Source organism: Callospermophilus lateralis, chromosome 8 (assembly GCF_048772815.1).
Source record: "Callospermophilus lateralis isolate mCalLat2 chromosome 8, mCalLat2.hap1, whole genome shotgun sequence".
Taxonomy (NCBI): domain Eukaryota; kingdom Metazoa; phylum Chordata; class Mammalia; order Rodentia; family Sciuridae; genus Callospermophilus; species Callospermophilus lateralis.
In genome coordinates this window covers 114332399-114358568 of record NC_135312.1, presented here as the reverse complement: position 1 = coordinate 114358568, position 26170 = coordinate 114332399, and the positions used below count along the sequence as shown (strand labels likewise).

The 26170-nt window shown below is 39.7% G+C and overlaps 1 protein-coding gene and 1 pseudogene across 4 annotated transcripts in view; one reads left to right on the top strand and one right to left on the bottom strand.

Annotated features, from left to right (window-relative positions):
* Window positions 1–26170, top strand: part of Fhip1a (FHF complex subunit HOOK interacting protein 1A) — a 241577-nt gene that overhangs the window by 75272 nt on the left and 140135 nt on the right. For 2 of the 4 annotated variants that reach the window (XM_076865274.2, XM_077110141.1), the window contains one exon: window positions 19512–19672. The exons of the other annotated variants lie outside the window; for them this stretch is intronic. The gene's annotated coding sequence lies outside the window, so the exon portion shown is untranslated. The remainder of the gene's footprint in view (window positions 1–19511; window positions 19673–26170) is intronic. 4 annotated transcript variants of the gene reach the window in all.
* On the bottom strand, window positions 24299–25446 carry LOC143406297 (pentatricopeptide repeat-containing protein 2, mitochondrial pseudogene; annotated as a pseudogene).

The following is a 26170-nucleotide window of genomic DNA, read 5'->3' as shown; positions in this document are numbered from 1 at the left end:
ACCCGGGCCGCACGCATGCTAGGCAAGCGCGCTACCGCTTGAGCCACATCCCCAGCCCCTGTTCAAGTTCTTTGACATTTAAAAAAAATCTTTTTGTTGTTATTGTTGAGTTTTCTATGTGGATATTTCCCTCATCAGATATATGGTTTGCATAGATGTATGTCCTCCTGTCCCATAAGTTGCCTTTGCAATCCATTACTTGCATCCTCTGATGCACAGAAGTTTTACGTTTTTTTTAGAGTTTTAAAATTTTTATATAGTCCAATTTACTAATTTTTTAAATTTTTATATTTAGTTGTAGATGAACACAATATCTTTATTTTTACTTATTTATTTTTATGTGGTGCTGAGGATTGAACCTAGGGCCCCACTCATGTGAGGCAAGTGGTGTATCACTGAGCTACAACCCCAGCCCCAATTTACTTACTTTTACTTGTTGGTTGTACTTTTGGTGTCATATTGAACAAATTATTATCAAATCCAGTGTCACTCTGTATGTTTTCTTCTAAGAGTTTTATTTCTGAGATCCATTTTGAGGTAATTTTTGTGTATGGTATAAGTTGAGGGTACAACTCATGCTTTTACATGTAAAAATGCCATTTTCCTAGCACTGTTTGTTAAAGAGAAGTTCATACCTTCAAAGACAGTTTAGAGTGAGGAAAAGACAAGTAGATAATTATAAATATATATAGTATGTCTATGCAGAAATTCCCATGAATTTCCCTGTTTCTAATTAAGAAGGCATATCAGAAATAAAAGGGTATTGCACAAATTTGAAGCTCACCTTAGACTGAGATTTAATAACTATAAGTAGGTATGGCATTAAGTTTTATCTTAGTTATATGGTGGGTCATGACACTTTTTATTTATTTATTTTTGTTATGAGGGATTGAACCCAGGGATGCTCAACCACTGAGCCACATGCCCAGCTCTTTGAATTTTTTTTATTTTGAGACAGGGTCTCACTAAGTTGCTTAGGGCCTCACCAAGTTGCTGAGGCTGGTTTTAAACTTGTGATCCTCCTGTCTGGGCCTCCAGAGCTGCTGGGATTATAGGTGTGCCCCATTGCACCTGGCCAGGTAATTTAATATCAAATTAAATTTGGGATTTGATTTTGTTGAACTCTGAGGTTTGGTCTTAAAGTAGGGAGGTGTGTGTGTGTGTGTGTGTGTGTGTGTGTGTGTGTGTATCCCCTGTTACAGATCTTTTCCCAGTGAACTCTGACTAGTGACAGTTTTAGGGAGCATTTGTTTCAAGGCTCTAAGCACCTAAGCAGAATCAACATTTTGATGGTAAAAAACAGCCAATAATGATTCCTGGGGCAAAAGTCTGCAGTTTCAAACCATTCACATGTCTTCATGGCACAAGCTGTTTGAAATGTGTTTTTATCTCTTAGCTCCAGAAAGTTTGTGTGTGTTGACCTGATGATACACTGGTTTTGAAAAGGTCACAACCCAAATATTGTGTCCTTAAGAATTAAGTTATGTTGGGACAGGCAGGAGGGTGTTGGGAATGTGGTGTGAAGGATGTAAAAGAAAATGTACATAATGAAGGGGAAAGCCAGGTCAGGAATACTAAGGAGGTAGCCTGGTGGGGACCCAAGCTTATAATCCCTGATTTAGGCTCAGGCAAGAGGATCGCAAGTTCAAAATCCAGCCTCAGCAACTCAGCAAGACCCTATTTTTTTTAAAAAAATTATTTTTAGTTATAGTTTGACACAATACCTTTATTTTATTTATTTATTTTTATGTGGTGCTGAACTCAGCGCCTAGCGTGTACTGGGCAAGCCATCTACCACTGAGCCACAACCCAGCCCTCTTTTTTTTTAAATTATTATTTTTTTAGTTGTAGATGGACACAATACCTTTGTTTAATTAATTTATTTATATTTGGTGCTGAGAATTGAACCCAATACCTCACATGTGCTGGGTGAACGCTCTACAGCTGAGACACAACCCTAGCCCTGAGACCCTATTTCAAAATAAAAAAATAAAAAGGACTGGGGGTGGTGAAGTGATGGCCCTGATTTTAATTCTCCCATGAAAGGAAGAAAGGAAGGAAAGAAGGAAGGAAGGAGGGAGGGAGGGAAGGAGGAGGGGAGCAGGGAGAGAGGGAGCAGCAGAGGTGCCCAGAGTTGCAGCTTGGATAATGACAGGCTCTAATGTCAGGCCTGTTACTGTCTTGGAGGAAATGATAGTGGATACTGGAGGTAGCGCAGCAAGAACCACAAGTGGAAAATGGCTTTGAAAATGGAGCCTGAAGGGTGGAGACAGTGTGATACAGTGTGAGCACGGTCCTGAGGAGATGCTGTGTGGAATGCATCGCTGTGAATTTGGGATGTGCCACAAATAGCAGGGAGGTGGAGGCAACTGCAGATTTTCGGAGCTGTTGGGAGTTACCGGTCTAATGTACTGTTCCAGGGTTAGGAGCCGTCCCCATGAGAGAAGCACAGCGGTTACAGCAGCACCAGCGCCCTCTTTCTCCTGGATGCTGGGAATGTGCCTGGGAATGTGCCTCCTGCAGAGGGGGGGCCCAGTGTGTGCTCCTCTGTGCACCGCTGGCTGTGTGGAACCCCTGCGAGACCTTTTCCAGAGGTGGTTTAGAGTGACAGTCCAGCCTCAAGACTGGTTGGGGACCAGGTTTTCTGAGGAAATATGAAAGAATGGCCCCCACATGACTTAGGGTCCAATAGTTAAACCAGCTACATAACCATGTAAATATGAAATTTGTTCATTTTGTATAGTTCTTTTTACAATTTCATTGACTTTAAAACCTACTTTCATAGACTTAGTAATCTACTTTCTTTTTCAGATTTAGTAATTTTGTTTATTCAGTCATTTTTGACTCTGCTTATCTCATAACTCTTATAATTTCATTCTTAGTTTAGATGAAAACTATCCTTTTTTATTATTGACTCAGAAGACATTTGTTCCAAACCAGTCTTGATGCTAGATTTTTGTCTTTTCTAATTGATCAGAAAATATATGTGTGTGTGTGTGTGTGTGTGTGTGTAAATAATTTATGTGTTGTTACGTTTTCTATTAATTTTTAACATCATTTCTGAAATAGCTTGCCTCATCTCTGTCTTTAAGTTTACAGGGCCACACTCTGAGAGCTGAGACACAACCCCAGCCCTGAGACCCTTGAATAGCTCTTGTCAAGGCAGACGTTCTCAAAGGGTGGTCCCTAGAGAAGTGGCCTCAGCCTCATCTGGGAACTTGTGAGAAATGTAAATTTTGGGACAGAGTCAGAATCTCTGATGGTGGAGCTCAGAAGCGTGTGTATGACAAGCCCTCCAGGTGATTCTGATGCCTGTTGAAGTTTGACAAGTGTTCTTGGTGTATTCTTTAGCTTCTTCGTGCTTTTCTTTAGATCATTCTTTTTTCTCTAACTTTTGATTCCCTGAGCAAGTAGATTAGGGGTTCTCCAATTTTGTGTGCACAGGAATCACCTGGTGAGTTTGTTTAAAAACATTTCAAGAAGCAGTGAATTTCTCCTGACTTTTTCCTAGGAATCTGATTCCATAGGCCTTAGGTAGACTGGGGTACCTGCATTTCAACAAGCTCTCCAAAATAGTTCTCATATCTAGGATCTAGATTAGATGAGTATCTCTCAGTTTCTTTCAAGTCTCAAGTTAATGTGATTTAAAATGGCTTTTGGGGGGATTAGTAACTGAAAGCTTGAGGCCAGAACTTCATTTGTAAACCGCAGTTTGGATTCTTTTCACTGAAACCAAGTTATGTTCTGATTTCTTTCTTTGAAAAATAGGATTTTTTCTTTATCTACTCAGATTACTATCTATTTTTCGGAGGCTTATCCTCTTTGGTGAGACAGTTCACTTACTAATAGAGCATTCTGACCCTTGTGAACTTGGAGATTTCACATGCACTTCTTGTAGGTAATTCATAAAATATAAACTTTAAACATGGGTTCTAGGGAATGCCACTTTTTATTGAGATGTGTTTTTTTGCCCCTGTCTTTTATTTTCTGGGTTCTAAGTTTGTTCCCTATAAATGATGGCCCATTCCTTCATCTCAATGTCATTCATGTCTTTTTTTTTTTTTCCTTTAGGTTTTATGGTCCTTCTTTGTCAGCACACTTGTTTATGGGTCTTCCTCTTGTCTTCTGTCTCCTCAGTCCTTTTCCACATTGTCTCTTATGAGTGGAGGAAGTTCCCAGGCCTTTTTCCTTTGATGCTGGGAACTGAACTGGGGACTCACAGCTTTGAAGCCCATGCTGTGTCACTGAGCCACACTGTGGTTCTCCCAGCCCTTTTCTTTGCCCCACATCTCACTTGCCTGTTCTTCCCACAGGCCAGCTTCTTCTGTCTGCCAGGTCCTTGCTCAGATGTCACCTTGACACCACTGTTTGTATGGGTGCACCTAACTCCCACAGTGGTCTACTGGATGTCCCATAGTCAGGTCAGGTTAACAGACCTGAAACTGAACTTGTCATTCTTCTCCCCTGGAATCTATGCTTCCCATTGTGCTCCCTGTCTCGGCAAATGGCATCCTCACCTGCCATTAACCACAGGTATTTCCTGCGTGCTAGATACCATTCTGTGAGCTTTCCTGCATCGATCACAAAACCCTTTGAGACAGATTCTGTTATTTTAGCCATTATTCCACAGATGAGGAAACTGAAGCATGTAGATCACAAGTGATTTACCCAGGTCCCCACACTCTTAGTTGGTGGAGACGGGTGAGCAGGCTGTTTCCACAGCGCGTGTGGTCCCCGTTGTTGTGCGTTGTTGTGCTCTGCTGCCTGCCTTTCTCAACTGCCAAGGCCAGAAGCCCAGTATTACTCTTTATTCACCACTCTCTTCTTCTCGGTGTATGTGGTTGTGTTTCTTGAGTTTGCCTGTGAACTCTCTCTTCAAACTATACTTCACTTCTCTGCAATCCATCATAAAAATTCTAGTCCAGTCCTCCGTCATCTCATACTTTCTTTACTGTAATTGGTGTCCTTTTTCCATTCACTTCTTTATTTTATGGCTGGAGTGTTGCTCTCCCCAGTGGTAAATCTGATCATGACAGTCCTCTGCGTTCACCAGCCCAGCCCCTGTTCCACCAGTCACCTGTCAGGCAGCCCTTCGTTATCCACCTTGCTGTTGAACAAGCCCAGCCAATCCTGGGGTCAGGAAGGTTCAAACAGTTGAGGAATCTCAGGAAGGCAAAGAGCTGGCAGGGGTCAGGTAATTCCTGGGAGATGCCTGACATTTTGGTGCATAGTCTTTGCCTCTTTTGGGCTTGGGCCTGTATTTATTGTGATAAAATAACAACAACAACAACAAAATCAGTGTCTAATTTGGCCCTGCGAGGAGGAGCCTGTGTAACTCTGGAAGGCCCAGAAGAGTGCTTCCTCCATCCCACTCCCGAATTGTGCTCTGGCCATATCCGACCTCTTTCCTTCCATAAGGGCATCATGAACTTTCTCTACTCCTGGGCCTTTGCACATGCTTGTCCTACTACCTGAATTCCTCCTCCCTCGTTGCTCCTTTTGCCTGAGTACACACAAGTGTCTCATCTTCCATGTCTCAGTTTAAAGCTCATATCACCTGATAAACCTTCTCTAATTCTGCTCACTTTTCCACAGTTTAGGTTCAGTGCTTTTCTGAAATGCTACCATAGCAAGCACACCATTCTTTTAGTACTGTATGACTCATTAAACTTTGTCTTAATCATCTGTCCATCTCCTTTATACCGTAAGCTGCATCTTAATTCATTCCTGTGTTTCTGCTACCCAACATAGATGTTCAAAAGGTACTGATAATATGAAAGAGTCTGTGAGTATTTTGGTGAGCCAAAAAATGTCTGCTGGTGTCATGTGCTTTCTCTAAAAGGTGATATATTGGAAAGGGTTATGTTCATGACCAAACCTGAACCCTAACCCTGGTGGATAGGGTTTGGTCACCATCACAATCAATGGATTGAGCAAATTAGGAAATTATTATTTTTTTTAGTAAAGTAAGTATGGAACTAGGCTCTCCAGGGAGCAGAGTGGTTCTGTGGTTGTCAGTGACCTGGGTTCCCTCTGTCTCTGCTCCACCGTGTTGCAGTGTGAACCTTGTCTTCCTGTCTTCCTCTCTAGTGCCTGACTCTGGCCTCTGCAGGGCCTACTCCCAGGAGAGAAAGGAAAGGTCAGAAGGTAGCAGAGCTTGGCACAGTCCACATCCTGCCCACTGTCTCTCTGCAGCTCTCCTAAAGGCCTTAGAAGTGATTTCCCTGTCCTCACCAGGCAGAGGGCATCCCACATCACTTCTGGCCACAGGGAGGCTGGGAGGTGGAGGTTTTTGTCTGGTTCTTTGCTGTGCCTGTGAGGTTGAGATTGTTACTAGGGCAAAGGGAGACTCGTTATGGAGTGGGAACCAGCATCTCTGCAGCACAGGTCGGGATGATTTCTAGCCTGTGCTTACAGATGGCTTTAGTGAATAGTTTGCAGTTTCAGTGAATAGTTTTGCAGATAAGTATGTTTAGTGAATAGTTTGCAGTTAAGTATGTTGCAGATTAAGTACCTTGTTTTTTAAAAAATGTATTTGAAAGAAAGCTACCTTTTAAAAATATATATTTTGATTTTAGTTGATATCATAAATGTCATATATTTTGTAAACAGTTTGACTGACCAGCCTGCCTGCCTACCTGTTTTCTTCTTAACTTTTTTTTTTGTTTTGTAAAATCTACTGTACTAGCTACTCTGATATACTCAGTTAATTGTTATTAATCATTGTAATCCTACTATGCTCTATAGAATATTGGTAGTTATTGTTCCTATCCAACTGCACCATTTACCTATTAAATAAATAATATTTCTATTCTATTCTTTATTTCTTTGAGGTCTATTTCTTTGGAAGCTATCCCCCCTTTTTTCCTTTTTTATTGGGGGGGAGATTTTCTGGTGATCTTATATATAATTAACAATCTGACTATTTTAGGCATCTAACAAAATCTAAGTGATGACTCTATGAATATAATTTTTCTGGATATTTGTTACTTATTGGTTTAAGGATATAGCTTCTTTAGGTTTTATTGAAATGTACCCAAGAATCTGCTGATGGCAGTGTAAGGTGCTAGAACACTTGGCAAAAGATTTGATAATACATGTCAAGAAATAAGGAATCTGTAATTTCTTCTGGTCATTCTTCTGTACAGATCCATCATAAAAAGCCAGACCTCCCCAAATTATTTGTATTAATTTGTTCATTGAAGAGCATTTCTGATAGTGAAAAATTATAATAAGCTGAGTTCAATAATCAGGGAAGAGTTATAGTAGAGAATGAACTACTATTAAAATGGGATTTGGGGAAGAATTTAATGACTTGGGTTAATACTGGAGAATAGTAAATGGAAGAAACAAAAATCAGCATTGTATATATACACACACACACATTATGCTCTTGATTTTATAAAATTGATGCAATTTTTTAGAAAGTATAAAAGAAAGATATTAAAGCTTTAAAAATAGTTTATCTCTCATATGGTGCTATGAGAGGTTTTACTGTCTTATATATTTTCTATACTTTCTTGCAGTAACTATATATTGTTTTTATGATTTAAAAATGAGTTAAATTGGGTTGGGACTGTGGCTCAGTGGCAGAGCACTTGCCTAGGACATATGAGGCACTGAGTTTGATCCTCAGCACCACATAAAAATAAATAAAGACATTGTGTCCACGTATAACTAAAAAATATTTTAAAAGTGAGTTAAATTAAAAATAAAAAGTATGTCTGCTGTTTTGATGATAAGCAGTTGCTTTGCAATTGAAGGTCTCAGTATCAGAGCTGATTTTGTGTTTCTGTGTGTTGGGATTTTTAATTTTTTTTTTTTTAAGAGAGAGAGAGAGAGAGAGAGAGAGAGAGAGAGAGAGAGAGAGAATTTTAATATTTATTTATTTTTTTTAGTTTTCGGTGGACACAACATCTTTGTTTGTATGTGGTGCTGAGGATCGAACCTGGGCCGCACGCATGCCAGGCGAGCGCGATACCGCTTGAGCCACATCCCCAGCTTCTGTGTGTTGGGATTTTGTAGGCTGCTCTCAAACTTCTGGGCTCACGCCATCCTCTCCCCACAGTCTCCTGAGAGCTGAACTACAGGCGTGTGCCATCATATCAACAAAAGCTGAAATTTTAATGTTGATATTTTCATCAAAGAGTAATAAGCCCATAGCAGATATATACAATTTGGGATCTACATATTAGACATGTTTTCCTGCATTGGTTTAGATGACCTTCTCTGGCCCCGCCCTGCCATAGTTCATATTTTACCTTATGGAATCTAGTAAATTGAAATAAATGAAAGTTTCTGGTTCCCCTTCTGCTGCCCCAGTGGTTTATGTTGAAGCTGTTAAAAACAAAAGCACAGAGAGCCGAGATTCTCAGAATCAGTAACTGTATCGTAGTACACCATTAAGCCCAGGGTCAGTTTTAGCCTGTCATTTCCAGCGGAATCCTGTTATTAATATAGAAGTACATATATGCTTTTAGAGGCAAAAGCTGAGAGAGTCGTGGTAGGTTTCATGTGATGGGCCCCTAAGGAAGATAAGGTGTCCTAATGACTTATTTCATTCAGGCCAGGAATAGATTAATTTTAGAAATACATTCCAGAATGTTAGATAAGGAGAGAGAATATGAACAATATGTTAAGTATAAACCAAAACACTCTCAAATAAAAACAATAGTAATGATGAAACCAAACCCCTAAATCAGCATTGAGGAATTGGGAGTTTTGGTATTTAAGAACAAGAATGTCAGGTTTAGGATTTATGGTCAAAGGGCAGATTTGTGAGAACATTTTAAAGCAGTGCTTTGAGAACAACCTTGCCTTCCTACTGTAAAAACGTGCTGTGCTGTGCTTCAGGGTCCTGCCTCTATATCCCCCAGTTGAGTAACCAATATTGATAGAAAGTTATTAGACTCTAGTCATAATTTTAATAAATATATATATTTTGTCAAGTATGATATAATCTGCGTGCCATTGGTATCTATTTGAAAAGTGGTACTTGGTCTAAAATAGAATATGACAGATTATTGCCCATGGACCAAATCTGGCCAGCCACCCCCATCCTTTTTTAATTGTCTATTAGCTCAGAAAAATTATTACTTTTTACATGGTTGGAAAAAAAAAGAAGGGACAGAGAAGAATAAGCACAGAAAGTACGCACATATCGCAAAGCCAAAAGTATTTTCTCTGTGGCCCGTTGCCGAAAAAGCTTGCCAGCCCCAGGCCTAAAGCAGTGGTCCTCAACTGGGGCAGTGTTTGCTTCCAGGGAATATTCGCCCCTGTCTCCAGGCTTTTTTGATTGTTACAACTTGTGTGTTTGTACACGTGCGTGCATGTGTGTGCGTGCTGGTGGCCTTGAGTGGGCAGAGGCTGGATATGTTGCTCAACCTCCTAGGACAGGCAAAATGGTCCCCGAACAAAGAATTATATGATCCCAAGTGTAAACTTTCACCTTCACCAAATTTGAGTTAGGCTCCTCTGTTTCCTTTTCTTGACTTGGCCTGACTTCAGCCTGCTCAGCCAAGCTTCAGCAAGAGTCCTGCTAGTGAGAAGCCCCCAGCCTGGATGTCTGATTACATTTCTCATTTTCTGCCCTGGTTATTTGATGACTCTGGCCTGCCTTCATTGAGAATACCCCTAGTCCTGAAGTGTCTTAGTCCTTTTCTGTCCACTGGCCTCTTATTCTGCCCATTGATTCTAATCCCTACCTGTCTGGTTGTTTTCAGAGTTGGGCCTGATCTCTCTCCTTTGTTGTGATAATCTTGATTCTTATTGTAGTAATGATGAACAAAATTTTCCTTACCAACTTAAAAAAAAATGTCTGCTTTTTTTCTTCTTCAACAATGTCAATAATGCAGAGGTTGAGAAACCCTAGTGTTTGGTACACATATAAATTTAGGGGTTACTTCTATAGAGGACTCTGCAGCAACCCTCTTCCCCTCTGGGGATTGTTTGATAGGGAAGGGTGACCAGCCAGCACAAATATGTCCTAAGAACAGTTGTCTCAAGGACTTGAAAGAGGCCATTTGTAAGTATATTTTAAAGATATTTTAGGCTTTGCAACATGCATACATTTGTATATACATTTTCTGTGTCTATTTTTCTATGTCTTTTTAATTTACTCAGCCATTTTAAAATACAAAAACTATTCTTAGCTGGTGGGCCATTAAAAAAAAAAATAGAGGTGGCTGGTCAGATTTGGTCCATGGGACTAGGTATGTAGCTCAGTGGTACAGCTTATGCATAACATGGGAGACACCATGGATCCAATTTCTAGTACCAAAACAAACAAACAAAAAATATATTTTGCCTTAACAACTCTAGAGTAGGGGAGGGCAGTCTGTATAGGGGAGGCTGTGCTGTGTTTGGCCCTGGTATCCTTGAAAGTGAAATGGTGTTGACTGTCTGTCTAGGGATGTCATATGGAGCTCCTTTCCTCCTTAATGTTTTCCTATCTGTTGGTAGCTTCATTAAAAGATGAAGCCTTACAATCTTAAAAGTAAAATGTTAACAAGCAAATGTGTGAGCTTCTTTAGACAGATTCAGACAGTTATTAAGCAATAAATAGAAGGGATAACTATCCCTTTCCTGGTTCTCATTTTGATTTGTGTTGGAGGAGAACAAGAGTGCATGTGGGGGCTGAAAATGTGTACTTATATTTTGGAGTAGAAGTTAATGAGGTTAGTATATTCACTGGTGGGTAGGAGACAAAAAAAAAAAAAAAAACAACTGAAGACAGTAAAACCTCCAAAGCTGCCATCTGACTCACTCTTCTTGTGTATCTGGACCCCAGACCACCACCACCACCACCTATCACTACCACCCACCACCACCAACCACCAACCACCACCAACCACCAGCACTAGCACCACCACCACTACCCACCACTACCCACCATAAACCACCACCAACTACCAGCACCACCACCATCACCACCAACAACCACCACCACTACCACCCACCACCATCACCACCACCATTACCACCACTCCTCCTCCTCCTCCTCTTCCTCTTCCTCTTGCTGGGGATTGAACCTTGAGGTGCTTTTACCGGCTGAACTACTTCCCCTTCCTTTTCAGTTTATTTTTTATTTGAGACAGAGTCTGCTAAGTTGCCAAGGCTGGCCTTGAACTTGCGATCCTCCCATCTCTGTCTCTCCAGTTGTTGGATTACAGGCGTGCACCACTATGCCCAGCTCAGATCTGCTTTTCTTCTGCCTGCTTGTTTCCTAAGAACTGGAGCCCTAGTGGCTTTGATATCAACTTCTGCTTCCTTCTCTGGGCAGGAAACTCCGCGTCAGCCACAAGGCTGGCTCTTCTCCCTGAAGCCAGCTGTGCTCAGTTCGAGTCCTGCCTGGCTGACTGAACCACCCCCACTGCTTGTGTTACTGGAGGTGCTACACCTCTGGTTTTCCTTAAGGCCCTAGCTTTCTTTGGCCATGCTCTAGAATGTGACCTTATAGAGTAAGCACAGCTACAGAGTGACCATGGAGTACCTTGTGCAAGCCAGTTGGAACTTAGCTCTGCATTCCCCTCTGTTCTCTTTGAGTTCAGTTTTCCCTCCATTTTCTTCTAGAACTTTTTCATTGTGGAGATTGAAGTCAGTAGAGCAAACCTTGCTACCGTTGAGAGGTTCAACTATTTTCAGGTAGAATCTTTGCAAAGTTAATTTATGGCCACTATGAGATCATTACAAGTGACTGCTTTAATGACTTGTAATTGCCGATATAGAAATGTCCAGGAGGACATGGAAAAATTTAAAAATTTATGCAGAGAAACGAGGGACCACACATAGAGATTTTTAATTAGCAGCTAAGGGAACTTTATGACCACTCTTCATTTCTTTAGGTTCCAGAAGGACCATTTGATATGCAAGCAACTCAATAAAAGAGACAACTTTCTGTTAAGTAATGGGGTATAACCTACTAATTTATTATTTGTTAATAATTGGCATAGAAAAATCTGCCCCCACTACTGCCCCTGGATTGGATTGAGACCATCCATTCTCTTCAAGTAAAATCTTTTCAGTTAAAGAAAAATTTTAACTACTCTGGGACATAAGGAATACTATAAAAAAAGAGTACTGCCTTTGGGAATCATCTGCATGGGTTGGAATACTGGTTCTGCCCCAAGTCATTTGGGGCAAGTTATTTAACTACTCTCTGCCTCAGTTTCCCAAACTGTAAAACAGGGAAAATAATAGTACCTACCTACATTATAGGATTGTTGTGAGGACTCTTTTGGTTTACATGTAAAGTACTTAAAGCAGTGCAGGTCACACTGTGACTACTATTGAAACTTTAATTGGTATTAGTGGCGCTGTGGCCTTGGAGTTAAGGACCTAACTAGCCAAAGATAATTTTAGGTCTTCAAGGAGGTAAGTTCAGACATTTCCAGAAACAAAACTCTAAACCCAGTTCTTTGAAATACCTTGTCAGGAAGATAAATGAAATTGTTGGAGGTATTAAATCATGTATTTCTTCAATGGACACACCAGTGTATTCCTTTATGTTGAAAGTATTTTTAGCTGACAGAAATTGCCTAGGCCCTGGAAAGCATGCTGCCACTGTCCTGGGTTGTGGGACTCTCAGGGATATGGGTTAGAATGGCACTCAGTTAAATTCAAGTTTCACTGTGCAAATATCGATTTGCTGAAGAGCATAGGAATAAAGCCCCCTATGGGGTTTAGTTTTGGTGTGGTTAGCAAAATACATAGAATTTAAATTTCAGTGAAATCATCAGCAATATAGCAGAATAAACACCAAATTTAAATTATTTCATAAAATAAAGTGGCTGTATGTAGGGGGCAGTTTTCCTTCAATTTGGTCAGTAGACACAAGTTCAGAAGATTATGAATTTTTAATACATATACTTGTGCTATTTAGATGGACAGAAACACTCCCAAGTGAAATGTACTTTCCTAAAATTTCAGCGGATGTTCCTAAAGCTTTATCTTTGTATTTATCGTCAACATAGCCTCTATTTTTTGTTATGTGCATTTATAATTAAGTGCAACTGTGTTAATATGTACGTGCACTATGTAAGTCAATGTAATTATGATAGAAAACAAATTAAGGAAAGAGATTATGGATCTCTTTTTCTAAATAAGAATACAGCTTCTTTCTTTGAGAGTGGTCTTTCTTTAGGCATACCCAAAAACTTAAGCAGTGTTTTGCTGGTTGGATTGATTTTTCCTTTTGCTGTGGGAGGGAAGGAACCCAGGGCCTCACACAACCAGGCAGGTAGGTGCTCTCCCACAAGCTGCACCAGTCCCTGCCAATTGACTTTTTTTTTTTTTTTTAAAAGATGAAGCGAGGGCTGAGCTTGCGGCTCAGTGGTTGAGCGCTTACCTAGTATGTATGGGGCACTGAGTTCGATCCCCAGCACCACATAAAAATAAACAAATAAATACAGGTATTGTGTCCATCTACAAATAAAAAAAAGATGAAGCAGATGCTCTATTGATTTGTAATATGGTTATTGATATGGCTGGATTTCTACATGAGGAGAAAAGTCCGATTTGTTACCATTAATTGTGACATATCTCATAGATTAAGAATCTTTGGGTATGTTTCTGTTTTCCTAACTTTTCAAATAAATTGGTAGCTAGGTAAATAGATTCCTATAAAAGAGTCTGGCAGAAAACTTTGGAAAATAAATTCATCTTCTACAAAAATGTAGAATGCCAACATTGTCAGGTACTTAGTGGTATTAGAGATGTGGGGTCCTGCTGCTGTCTGCAGAAGCTGAACCTTTAAGTCATTTCTCTGGGGGTCTTTAGTGCCTGTGCATTGAGGTGGCTTCTGAGGCTTGGAGCTGCAGTCTGTTACTATTAATACCAGTGTGAAAATGCAACAAAATCCAAGATTAAATCTGTTGTTTAGATTTTGTGAACTCTTGGTTATCTAGTCACTCAGGGCAATGTTAATTAAATTAATGGTTCTACAATGAGGTAACAGTATAATTTGATGTACTTTTATGCATTTTTTTCTCACTTGATTTTTTCAGTGCTATGCAGTAGGAAAGCAGTTGTCAATTATGATACAGTAAGGTTCAGGGACTTGAGCTGTGCTATGATCATCCTTTTATTTTTCTTATGGTGTCCTGGGAGTCAGTGGTGATGGCACAACCTTCATTTCTAATATTAATAATTTGTATTTTCTATCTTTTCGTCTTAGTTAACCTGGCTAAAGAATGATCAGTTTCATCGATCTTTTCAGAGAAGTAGCTTCTGGTTTAGTTGACTTTCTCTGTTAATTCTCTATTTCAATCATTGATTCTGCTCTAGTTTTTCTTCTGTTTTCTTAGGATCCAATTTGTCCTTCTTTTTACTGTTTCCTGAGGTCAAAGCTTAGGTTATTGACTTTGGATATTTCTTTTCTAATGTGTACATTCAGTGGCATACGTCTCCTCCTAAGCACTACTTTTACTACATCTTAAGTTCTGTTGTCTTTTTTACTTTTCTTAGTTTAAGATATTTAAATTTTCCCTTGGAATTTCTTCTTTGATCATGTGTTACGTACAAGTGTGTTTTTCGCATCATACCCTTTTTTGTTCATTAGTAAGTTGTGGGTCTTGTAAGATACAGACCTGAGCTCCAGAGTTTGAGGACCTTGTTCCAGGCTTCTGCTGTCAGTGTGACTTAATTTGGTTTACTTTTTCTGATTTCTCTTTTACTGTTCAAATACTTGAGAAGGAGATGCCCGGATTCAATTCGTTCTTTTTAAGTCGGGCTACACAAGTCATAATTTGCTGGATTCCCCGTGTATGTCTTCCCCAGTAATATCAAATATGCAGCTGGAAGGGGGAAGTGGAAGGTGGCCTGGATAGGGCACCTCCCCAAATTCCTCTAATGCACCCATTTACCAGTCACATAGCATCTTGAGCATGACACACTAGTCATCCAGTAGCCTTTTAAGGAATGGGGATCCAAGAAAAATTCCTCTTGAGGGTCCTTGAGCAGAGGGCAGTGGGGGACCAGAGACACCACATTCTCTCAGCAGCTTCCCTACACCAGCTGCCGTGTGGTTTTTTCACGTAGCTGTGTGCTTGAGAGGCCCTCAGCTTAAGCCAAGCTCATGACGTCAGGTGTGGTTTAGTAGAAGCCATCCTTTCAGGATGTAAAGCAGTGAGGTTGAAGCATGAAGCTCTGCTGCTTAGGGTTGACTTAGAGATAAAGTTTAAGTGACAGAAGTTTTCTCTTTCCTTTTTTGGTTGAGGTAAAATTCACACAGTGTGCAGTGAACCACTTTAAAAGGTAAAACTCACAGGCATTTAGTAGCTTATAATTTTGTGCAACCGCTGCCCCTAATTTCAAGCCTTTTCATCTCTCCACAAGAACCCCTGTGCCCTTTAAATGATCACTGTCCATATCCTCTCCCCCAGTCCCCTGCCATCCTCAGATCTGCTTTCTGTGTCTATGGATTTGCCTTTTGGGTTCAAAAAAAGACCTTTGTGTCTGGTTCTTTCACTTACAATCATGTTTTTGAAGTTCATTTAAGTTATAAAACATTCATCAATACTTTATTTCTTTTTATATCTGAATAATATCTCATATATATATATATATATATATATATATATATATATATATATATATATCTTTTTTTTCTTTTTGCAGTACTGGGTTTGAACCCAGGGATACTCTACCACTGAATTATATCCTCAGCCCTTTTCATTTTAAGACAGAGTCCTGCTAAGTTGCCCAGACTGGCCTCAAACTTAAGATCCTCCTCTTCAACATCCCAAGTTGCTGGGTGGTGTGCAGTACCACACCAGCTAACGATTTGTTTATTCATCTGTTGATGGTTATTGTGAATAACCACCTTTTGGTTATTGTGAATCACGCTGTTGTGAAAATTCATGAAGTATGTGTTTATGTATATTCACAAGTATTTGTTTGAATAGCTGTATTCAGTTCTGTTAGTGTATAAGAAGGATTGCTAGGCTATGTGGTAATTCTGTTTTACCTTTATGAGGAACTGCCAGACTTTTCCACAGTGATTATATTGTTTTATTCTCTCACTAGCAATGTTTGAGAGCTTCTCTTCCCCCATATCCTTACCAACAGTTGAGTTGTTACTTTCTGATTCGCTTAATTAATTTTTTTTTTTTTTTTGTTACAGGCATTCTGGTAGATGTGAAGTGGATCTCATTGTGTTTTGCTTTTGTTTTTCTTTGATGAATTTGAACATTTTTTCATCTCTGTGTTGGCCACTTATATATCTGCTTTGGAGAAATATCTATTTAAGGTCCTTTGCCTCGTTTGAATTGGATTGTTTGTCTTTTTATTGTAGAATTTTAAGAATTCTTATATGTTCTGGATTTGAAACCCTTATTAGAACACCTGGTTCACAAAGAAAAAAAATCACAAAGCATCTAAAGAGCAGGAAAGTATGGCCCATCCATAGGAAAGGGAGAAACTGATAGATCTCATGTTTGAGGAAGCCCAGGTGTTTGACTTACTAGATGAAGACCTTACATGTAATTGCATAAGTGAGCTGAAAGGGCTTGAGGAAGTGAGGGGAGAGAACAGAGGAAAATCTGGAGGACACTGTATGACCAAATAGTATCAATAAAGAGATCAGATTATAAAAGAGAACCAGTGAGAAATTCTGGAGCTGAAAGGTACAATAATGGAAGTTGTTTGAACAAATATATTTGAAAGACAAATGCATGAAACAATAATTATAAATCTATTACAAAGTGGGGCATATGGTATATAAAGGTTTAATTTTTGACAACTCCACTATAAATTCAGGGAAGGGTCAGAGCTGAATGAGGATAGTTTGTGAATGCTGTTGTTGCTCAGTTGGCATCAATTCAAACCAGATTGTTACAAATTTAGGATGTTAACTGTAATCCCCATATAACCCCAAGGAAAATCAATGTAATACACCACATTAATAGGGACAAAAGCCCACTTCATCATTATCTCAGGAAACAAAGAAAAAGCGTTTGATGAAATTCAACACCCATTCATGATTAAAACACCCAGTGAACTAGGAATAGGATGGAACTACCTTTACATAATAAAGGGAATTTGTGCAAAGCTCACAACTAATGACATGCTCAATGGTGAAGGACTGAGAACATTCCCTCTAAGATCTGGAACGAGATAAGGATGTCTGTTCAATAGCATTTGAACATTAAGAGCCAATAAGCAAGGAAAGAAAATCAAAGACATCCACATTGGAAAGGAAAAAATAAAACTAATTCTGTTTGCAAATGACATAATTCTATAAGTAGAAAATTACCCCAAATTCCCATGCATAAAAATCTCTTAGAGCTAATAAATTAATTCAGCAAAGTCACAGGGTATAAGATCAATATTTAGAAACAATTCCAGCAATGAGGCAATCTAAAAGGAAATTAATAAAAATAATTCTATTTATAATAGCACCCAAATAATAAAATATCTAGGAATAAACTTAACTAAGGAGGTGATAGACTCATGCAACAGAAATTACAGAACCTGGCTGAAATAAGTAAAAAGATTTTCCTGTATGGATCAAAAGACTTGATATTGTTATTGGTAGTATTTCCCAAAGTGATCTGTAGAGTCGGTCTTCAAATTTATATGGAATTAATTCCAAGGGGTCCCTGATTAGTCAAAATAATAACAAAGAAGAAGAACAAAGTTGCAGAAGTTACACTTCTTGATTTGGAAGCATATTTCAAAACTACAGTGATAAAACAGTGTGGCAGGGCTGGAGGTGTGGTGCCTGCCATGTGTGAGGCCCTAGGTTTGATCCCCATTACCATAGGATGAAACAGAACATCCAGTGCTCCCCCTCTTCCCCAAACACTGTGGTACTGGCATAAGGACAGACATATAGACCAATAGAATTGAATTGAGAGTCAGAAATAAACCTGAACATTTATGACCCTTTGGCTCTTTTTAATAAGAGTTAAAAGAACATTTAATGGGTAAAGAATTGTTCCTTTAACAAGCAGCACTGGGGCAACTAGATAACCATATGTAGAAGAACAAAGGTAAAACCTTACAATATATTAAAAATTGAATTAAAAATGATTAAAGATCTAAATAAATCTGAGTTAAAGCTGTAAAAGTTTTTAGAAGACAACTCAGGGTTAGAGCTTCATGACCTTGAATTTGGCAGTGAGTTCTTAGATTTGGCACCAAATGAACAACAAAAGAAAAATTAAATTGGACTTCATAAAAATTGAAAACTTTTGTCTATCAAAAGACATTATTGGGCTGGGTTTATGACTCAGTGGTAGAGTGCTTGTCTAGCACGTGTGAGGCACTGGGTTCAATCCTCAGCACCACATAAAGATAAATAAAGGTATTACGATCATCTACAACTAAAAAAAGACATCATTAACAGGAGAAAATGTTTAACAATCAGGTATCTGCTGAGATGGAAGCGTCTTCAACTTACCTTGACTTCCCCAGATTCCGTGGTCTTCCAGCTCTCCATGTTCTCCCTGTAAGTGAGAACTGCCATCCACAGCACACTAGAACAGTAGCACCTCCTGGATATTAACCTTGACCTGGGACCTGTGCTGCCTCCAGTTGAATTTTGCCTACTAGAAGCCCACTGTGTGTTTGTTCAAATTATATTTATTTTTTACTATGATTAAAAATTTAGTTAAGCATAATAAGAACCAGTTAAATATGAGTGCAAGAAGATGTTTGTTTCTCAGAAAAACAAGTTTAATGCTTTCGAAGAACTTGATGAGAATGTGTCAAGAAAAAAATTATCTTTTAATTGTGAATGGGTGACACAGCTGTAAATGGTTGTGAAAAAATGTAAAAGTTCCTTAAAAATTCTCTGCGTGGCTTGTTTAGAAAGTGTCATAGTGTCTTTATTAATCTTCATTAAAATTATTAATTTACATTAAAGAAACTCAAACTGGCTGGGTTTGGTGGTGCGTGCCTATAATCCCAGTGATTCAGGAGGCTGAGGCAGGAAGATCTCAGGTTCAAGGGCAGCCTGGGCAATTTAGCGAAACCCTATTTCAAAATAAAAAATAAAATAGACTGAGGGTATAGCTCAGTGGTGGAGTACCACTGAGTTTGGTTCGCAAACAAAACAAAACAAAACCCCCAAACTCAGAGACCCAAATGGAAAAATGATGAAAGTATACATTAATGGGAGTCTTATGCTAGAAAGGAGGTGTAGGATGCCAAAAAGCAGAGTGTCTCCACAAAACACTTCCTACTGAAAAGCTTCGTGGATGAATGCTTAATGCAGATTCATATGATGAAGTGAAAATAACAGTTATATACTTTTTACCATTCTATCAACTGGTTAACTTTTTAAATGAACAATTCAGTATCCAAATCTGAGCATGATGGGTAAAGAGAATTTTTGCCATATCTCTTTCTCTAAATCCAGAGCATTGCACCCCTAATTCAATTTAACAGCAAGGAATTTTATCTCACATAACAGATATTTCTATGATAGATATCTTCATGTTGTCATCAATAAGCTTTCTCTCTTTCCCTCTTTCTTCAATGTGTTTTTCTTTGGGCGACCCACTGTCAAGATTGCAGAGTGGCTGCAGTGTGTACAGAGGTGCAGAGTTCCGTCCATTCTTCTGTCCCCATGATAGAAGCAGAGAAGCTTAACCCTCCTTAGACTGCCTGCACCAACCCCTAGCAAGGACCCAACAGATGTTTTAACCTCAAAGAAGGTGGAGGCTAATACGTAAGTGAAACCAAATACTGCTAACAACAACAAAAACAAATAAAGAACAAATTGGCTGTTTGGTAATGACTAGTTCTAGATGGACAGCAAATTCCTCATGTAATCTTCCTTGAATGCTATTTATTTTAACTAAGCTTTTGATAAGAACTTAGCAGAGAATTTGAGGTTATTCTCTTTTTGTGAGCATTCAGAATTCGGCTATTCAAAATTGTTGTTCAAGAATGTATTAATATGCTTCATAGTGGTCATCCACTGATTGGCCGGTTGCCTTGCCCTTCTGAAAGATTTAAAGAAGTCTAGCAATGACACCTGAATAGATGGCCACCACACCTTTGCGTGGCAGGAGTCAGTGGTGACTAGTCCCTAGTGCTTATGGCTGTCCGGGATGATTTGCTCTCCCTGCCGTGTGGTAATAGCAGCCTCTCCACCTAGGGTGTGCTTTTCCACCTCCTGTGGTTTTGGTAATGATGATAATCATGTTCATTTATGACCTCCCCATTTCCTGCCCCCCACTCCTAGCCATGAAAGTGGGCATGCGACCTTGGCCTGGCTAATAAGAGATCCCTGTCTTCCAGGCTGCAGTGACGGTTCAGGGAAAGGCGCTGATGGATCAAGTGGGAATCCTCCCTTGGATTTTTGTGATGTAGTTAGTGGGTAAGGCATTTATGTTTTTAGGATGGAAATGCTGGACAAATGATAGCCTGGAGCTTATTTCCTGGGTCACAGGGGGACACACACGGAGTAGAAGAGAGGGAAGCCTTTAGGCACAGACATACAGGGTAACAGAGGCTGAGGTGGGCAGTGGGTGAGAGCAAATGTGTTTCTTGACAGTAGAGTCCTGATTCTAGTTTTCTTCCATTTTGTGAGTTATCCACGATGTCTTCTCATCTAGATGAGCTAATGTATTTTCCATTTTGCTTAAGCAACTTTGAGTTGGTTTTCTGTCACCTGTAACTTCCAGCATCCCGATTAATACACTGTCTGGGGAATTATCTCAGGATAGAGTCATGATTTTCCATAGAATATTTACTTTAATACTTACAGTGCTTAATGAACCACCGAGGGAGGCCCCAGCGTTCTTGCTGGAGGGCGCACTCCTGTTAGTCTAGCCCAGAGTTCTTCCAAAGCTGGTATTACTAATTGCCTATCAAGGCCATAGAGGGGAAAAATCAACTTGGAAACGATCAATGGCCAATTTAAGCACCATGGCTGGTTACTCATAAATACTTCAGGATAAGTGAGTTGCAAAGGTTTTTCCTGAGAAATGTTATTCCAGTTAAATGTGGGGAGATACAGACTTAAAAAATATTTGAAAAGAATCACTAAAAGGAAAGGTGTTAAAATAGTTGAATGTGCATTACTGTTGGTGAGGCTGACTTGATATCGGTACTTGTCTTTTTAGACTCTTCATAGTTTGTGAAAATAGAATCATCTGACCAGTGTGGCTGACACTTCCCTTTGGGTCCTCTATAGTTGGGATTCATGTACAGGGGACAGTCCTGTTGTTCTGCATTCCAAACAAATCTGAGTGGAATTCTAATTAGTAAGGATGGAGGGCAGGAACTAAATTGACTGGGAATCTGAGGCAGAGGGTTTAAGGTTAGCATGTGCCCCAAGGCAGTCTGTTGGAGAGAAAGTTTGGCATTCTCACAGTGAAATACTTAGGTCTTTAGAGCTTAGTGTGCCCCCTTGCACTGGGGAGAAGCACTCCACCACATGGGAACCTGCAAGGAATAAGCTTGCTAGAAGAATTTAGTTTTTCTGTCTGTGGGACTTTGATGGAGTTGTAACTCTTACTAGTTTCCTCCAAGAAAAGGTAAGGGACAAATGCAGAGAAACAGAATGGGCCCAGTCCAATTGCAGAAGAAGAATATGAAGTTTGTTTAGTAGAACAAATGTTTCAGTGTGGCATCATAAGAATTCTTTAACTACATTGAAAACATGGGCTGACACCAACCATGTAATGACTGTGTCACGACAGGAAAATGACATAACCCTGGCTCTCCCTGGTGGGCACAGTGGGGTAGTGTTGTCCCAACAGGCTGTGGACTGACAGCTACATCATGTGCTATTCAGAGACATTAACAACAAACCACCACCAACAACAAAAACCTTCCTTTCATACCCAGTGGCTAGCACTGAATAATTTGGGGATTCTAAAAATGTGTAACAGTTTGATAATCTTCAGAGCTCTAAACCATCTGCAAACCAATTTTGTTTGCCTAGAGTTAGCTGTGGAAGGGATCAGTAGTCAGACTTGAAAAGGCTCTTTTGATAAAGTAGGACAGATTATGCTACACCCCTGAGACTGATGGTCTGCCAAGACTTGGTCAGCGACTTTTATTTAAAGATGTTTTGCCATATGGTTTTCTCAGAAAGCTAAAGATCAGGTCTCAGAGTCTAGCACATGTGCATTAATAAATCATGTTCTTGAACCAGTACAGGTGCTACCCATAGTTTATGGGTAGAATTCAAAGGGGGTTGTGGGAAACAGGGTAAGGGAAGTGACCTGGGTGGAGAGTTGTAGAGAAGGGTGATTTTTTTTTTTTTTTGACTGGATAGTTAATAAAATATTTACTGTGACTGCAAGGCTCTGCTGTATTTTTTTGACCTTTGTCAGGGAAGTATTTCCACACATACCAAAAAAGATATATCTTCAAAGTGTATTGAATTTCAGAAATTTCAGAACATAATAATATGAAACCATTCATGTAATATGAGAAGAGATTTGGAATGGTGGTAATTATTTTAAAAATTTATTTGCAAATCAACTTTGCTTCCTGAGACAGAGGACAACTCTACCCACCTTACAAAAGAGAAATCAAATATGTATTATTTGTAACCCTGATTATCCATTTATTATCTCTTTCCATCCAATATGTGCATTAATTAGTATTTTATAATGAAGGGTTATCTAGAGTATCTTTAATTTCGTATTATACATTGTCAAATGGTGTGGCAGATGATCTTAGATTCATGTCATATATATATGTCACAGAGGCACAGAGATGGAATTAGGGATAAAGTAGGGGTTTTGTAACAGAATCATATACTTTTTACATGGCTCAGTGCATTTGAGTAACTCAATAACTATGTATGTATTTTCTTGAGACAAAGTCTCACTGTGTTGCCTGGGCTGGCCTTGACTCCTAGATTCAAGTGATCCTCCTGTCTCAAGCTCCCAGTTACCTGGGAATATAGATATGTACCACTTCTTGGATTTGATGTTATATTTTGTAGGAAAAAGCTATCAAGTGAGCAGGGGGATACTATGATTATTTATTTATTTATTTATTGTGGTGTTGGGCCGTAAACCCAGGGCTTTTCGCATTGCTAGGCAAGAGCTCTATCACTGAGCTACATCCCAGCCCTTTATCTACTTTGAGTTATAATGACCTAGAGAATCCCCTCCCCCAGCATGAGTTTAGAACTTTTTTTGGTACTGATCATGAACCAGAGCCTTGCTCATGCTAGGTGAGCAATCAGCCAGGCCTCCCCCATGAGTTCAAAGACACTCTGAGAATGACACTTCTGTCTCTGAGAGAGAGATGAAGATACTCCCAGGGATATAGGGTATCAGGAGGAGATGAGAAGAACAGCATGGGCTAGGGCTCATCCGAGATTTTGCATTATATATATTTAGACAGAAGCTGACTGTTGCTGACCTTGGAAGCAGGAGTAGGACTGAACTTAGAATTTCTTTTCTGAGATATTTTAAGTCTGTAGGATTCTGAAGAAGACAGAATGTAGAAATAAAAACCGAAGAGGCTAATTTGAGGTAAAGACTGGAGGAGGTGGTGTAGGAAGACTGATCTGTCAGGCAGGCCTCTCCAGGGCAGGTATACAGAAGGTTGGGAAGAGACACAGAGATGGAATTAGGGAGATAATGTAGGGGTTATATAATAGGGTTGTATGATTTTACATGGCTCAGAGCATTCGAGTAACCCATAAGTCCCAAATTTTCAATTCTGCAAGCATAATAAATACCTAAATACTATTTCCAAGTTACCATAAGCTTGACGTATTTTTTTTTTTTACTCAGGTGTGTTTTTATTTCTCTTTTTTTTTGAGAAAATATGACTCTACTGAATTTAAATGAAAATTTCAAATTATTATGCAATCACATGTAAGCACTATTTGGAGATGATAAAATGAGCCTCAAGTACCTTTTCAGGGTCACAGAGCTAAAATGATGGCAGGGCAGTAAGAAAATCCATGTTTTCCAATACGGTAGGATAGGGGTTTAGATCTCTTAAATTCAGCAAGGGTATAATTTGCAAGTAACTATTCCCTGAAAAAAATCAGTCTGAATTGACCACTTTTAGCAAAGGCCATTTCTCAGGGTGCTTGTCAGGGTTCCCCCTGGTGAGCATGGCCACGTTCTTCCCCCAGCAGCTCGCACAGGTCTCCTTTTTGAGGGTGCGGAGCTTTCTCTGCCTAATCTGGGTCTTCACAGTGGCATAGCATAATAATTTCTCTGCTCAGTACATCATCACTCAATGTTAACTCAGGGAGAAGACTTGGTGTTAGCACAGCGTCAACCAAAGTTAGATGCCTGACATCTCAGAAAAGCCAACCGTTCACTTGAAGCAGGCCCCTTAGACCCGAGGAAGTCTGAAAATGAGGTTACTCAGCCAACAGGGACTGGCTGAGAGGCTGGAAGCTCTGATGGCTGATTGTCCTCTTGTTTAATAGCAATGTATAGGACTTCCTGTCCGTGGGGGTATGGTAGAGAAGAGTATCCAGTGTGTAAGTGGTGATCTGGCCATTTATGTGCAGTTTCCAATAGATCTCGTCAAATTTGGCCAGAAGGTTGGGTGCATCCTTCACTTTTTCCCTAACCTTGACCAACACTTCCTCTGAGAACTTATGTTTTTTCACAAATCTTGATACATTTCCTTCTGCAATATTCGTTAGTATATCTATCAGGGTGTCCAACATATTTGACTGGATATGGATTATAGTATTTAAATTTGTGCAAGTTATGCTCTCTGGATTTTGATTTGAGAAAAAATGGATGCAGCTTTTGCTACCTGGTTCTGGTTCAGAGCTAACGCCACTGCAAAGCAGCAGGCTCTCCTGGAAAGAATGTCTCCTTGATTAAGGCTTCTTCTCTTAATGTAGTACAGATTTTAAAAGACTCTGGGCTATTCAGTTTGTAGCAAAATTGCAAAAGCAAGGACACAGATATCTTTGGTGAACTTCACATCTTGGTTTTTCATCTCTATCAACACTTCCAAGGCATTTTTATATTTGCCTTTGATAAATAACATATCCATCAAAATACTGAATGATGTGGAGTCTGAGAAGAAACCGTGTAAATGCTGGTCTTTGATGAGCTCCATTGCAGACTCCTCAAGATCCAACTCATAACACAGCCTCATGAAAACAGGTCCAAACTTCTATTCCGCCAAAGTGACATTTCTGTTCTCTGTATGGTACCTGTACATGACATTTTTAGCCAGCTCCACATCATCCTGGGTCTGACTCAAATGAAGCAAAGTTCTCAACTTGTCCTTTAAGATGAGTTTGTTCTGGGTCAATTTCTCTTCCAAGTTTCTAAAATAGGTTTCTTTGGTGCCAGGAAGATTATATGCAACAGCCAACTTCTTATGTTGAAATTCTTTTAATTTCATGATATTATCTGTAAGTAGATATCGTTTAGCTCCGAGAGGGCACCGGCAGCAGTTGGAGCCTATGCCTTCCACCCCAGGATAAAAAGAAGTCCGTGTCATTTGCTGCAAAGCTCGTTCCAAGGACCGAAATGCAGCCATATTGTCCTGGGCCGCACCACTTGTCGTGTAGTGTATGTGTTATTCAATTTAGGTGTCCACAATTGAGACAGTGAGAGAAAGTGGATTAATTTTAGAATATCTCAGAGACATTCAGCATTTACAAATGAAGAATAACCTCTTGAGAACTTAAGATCTCAGAACAACAAAGAGCACATTAGTTTAGGGGTAAAGGACTCTGGGAACCTGTCTGCGTGCAGTGTACTGAGGTCTGATGCTGGCCAGTGTTATTTCCTTTGGTTGCTGGTTCTGGAGTCGGAAGCCTTTTCCTGAGGCCCATCTAGAGGTTCCTCATCAGAACCCAGGAACTAAAAATAGATAGTGTCTGTGGGTGGCCCCAGGCCGGAGCTATAGGTGAAGGGATGGAGGGTGGAAAGAACAGACTGCCCTTTTTCTGACATGCCCTCTCAGTGAGCAGGGCACAGCATTGATCTACAACTTCTGGTTGAACCCAAAATTCAGCTGTGTCCTTGCAGAGAAAGATTCTTGGGATTAAGATTTGATTTTTTTTTTCACTCTTATAAGGCTTAGAATCATAGACTAACCCCAAAATAGTTACTTGGAATTGGAACAAACTGAGTCCTGGGACCAGTTAATTTCCATGTCTCAGGATCAGCTTGACCTGCTCAGAGAGAGAGAGAGAGAGAGAGAGAGAGAGAGCGAGAGCGAGCACGTGAGCGAGCTAGTGAGCGAGTGCAAGTGCAGA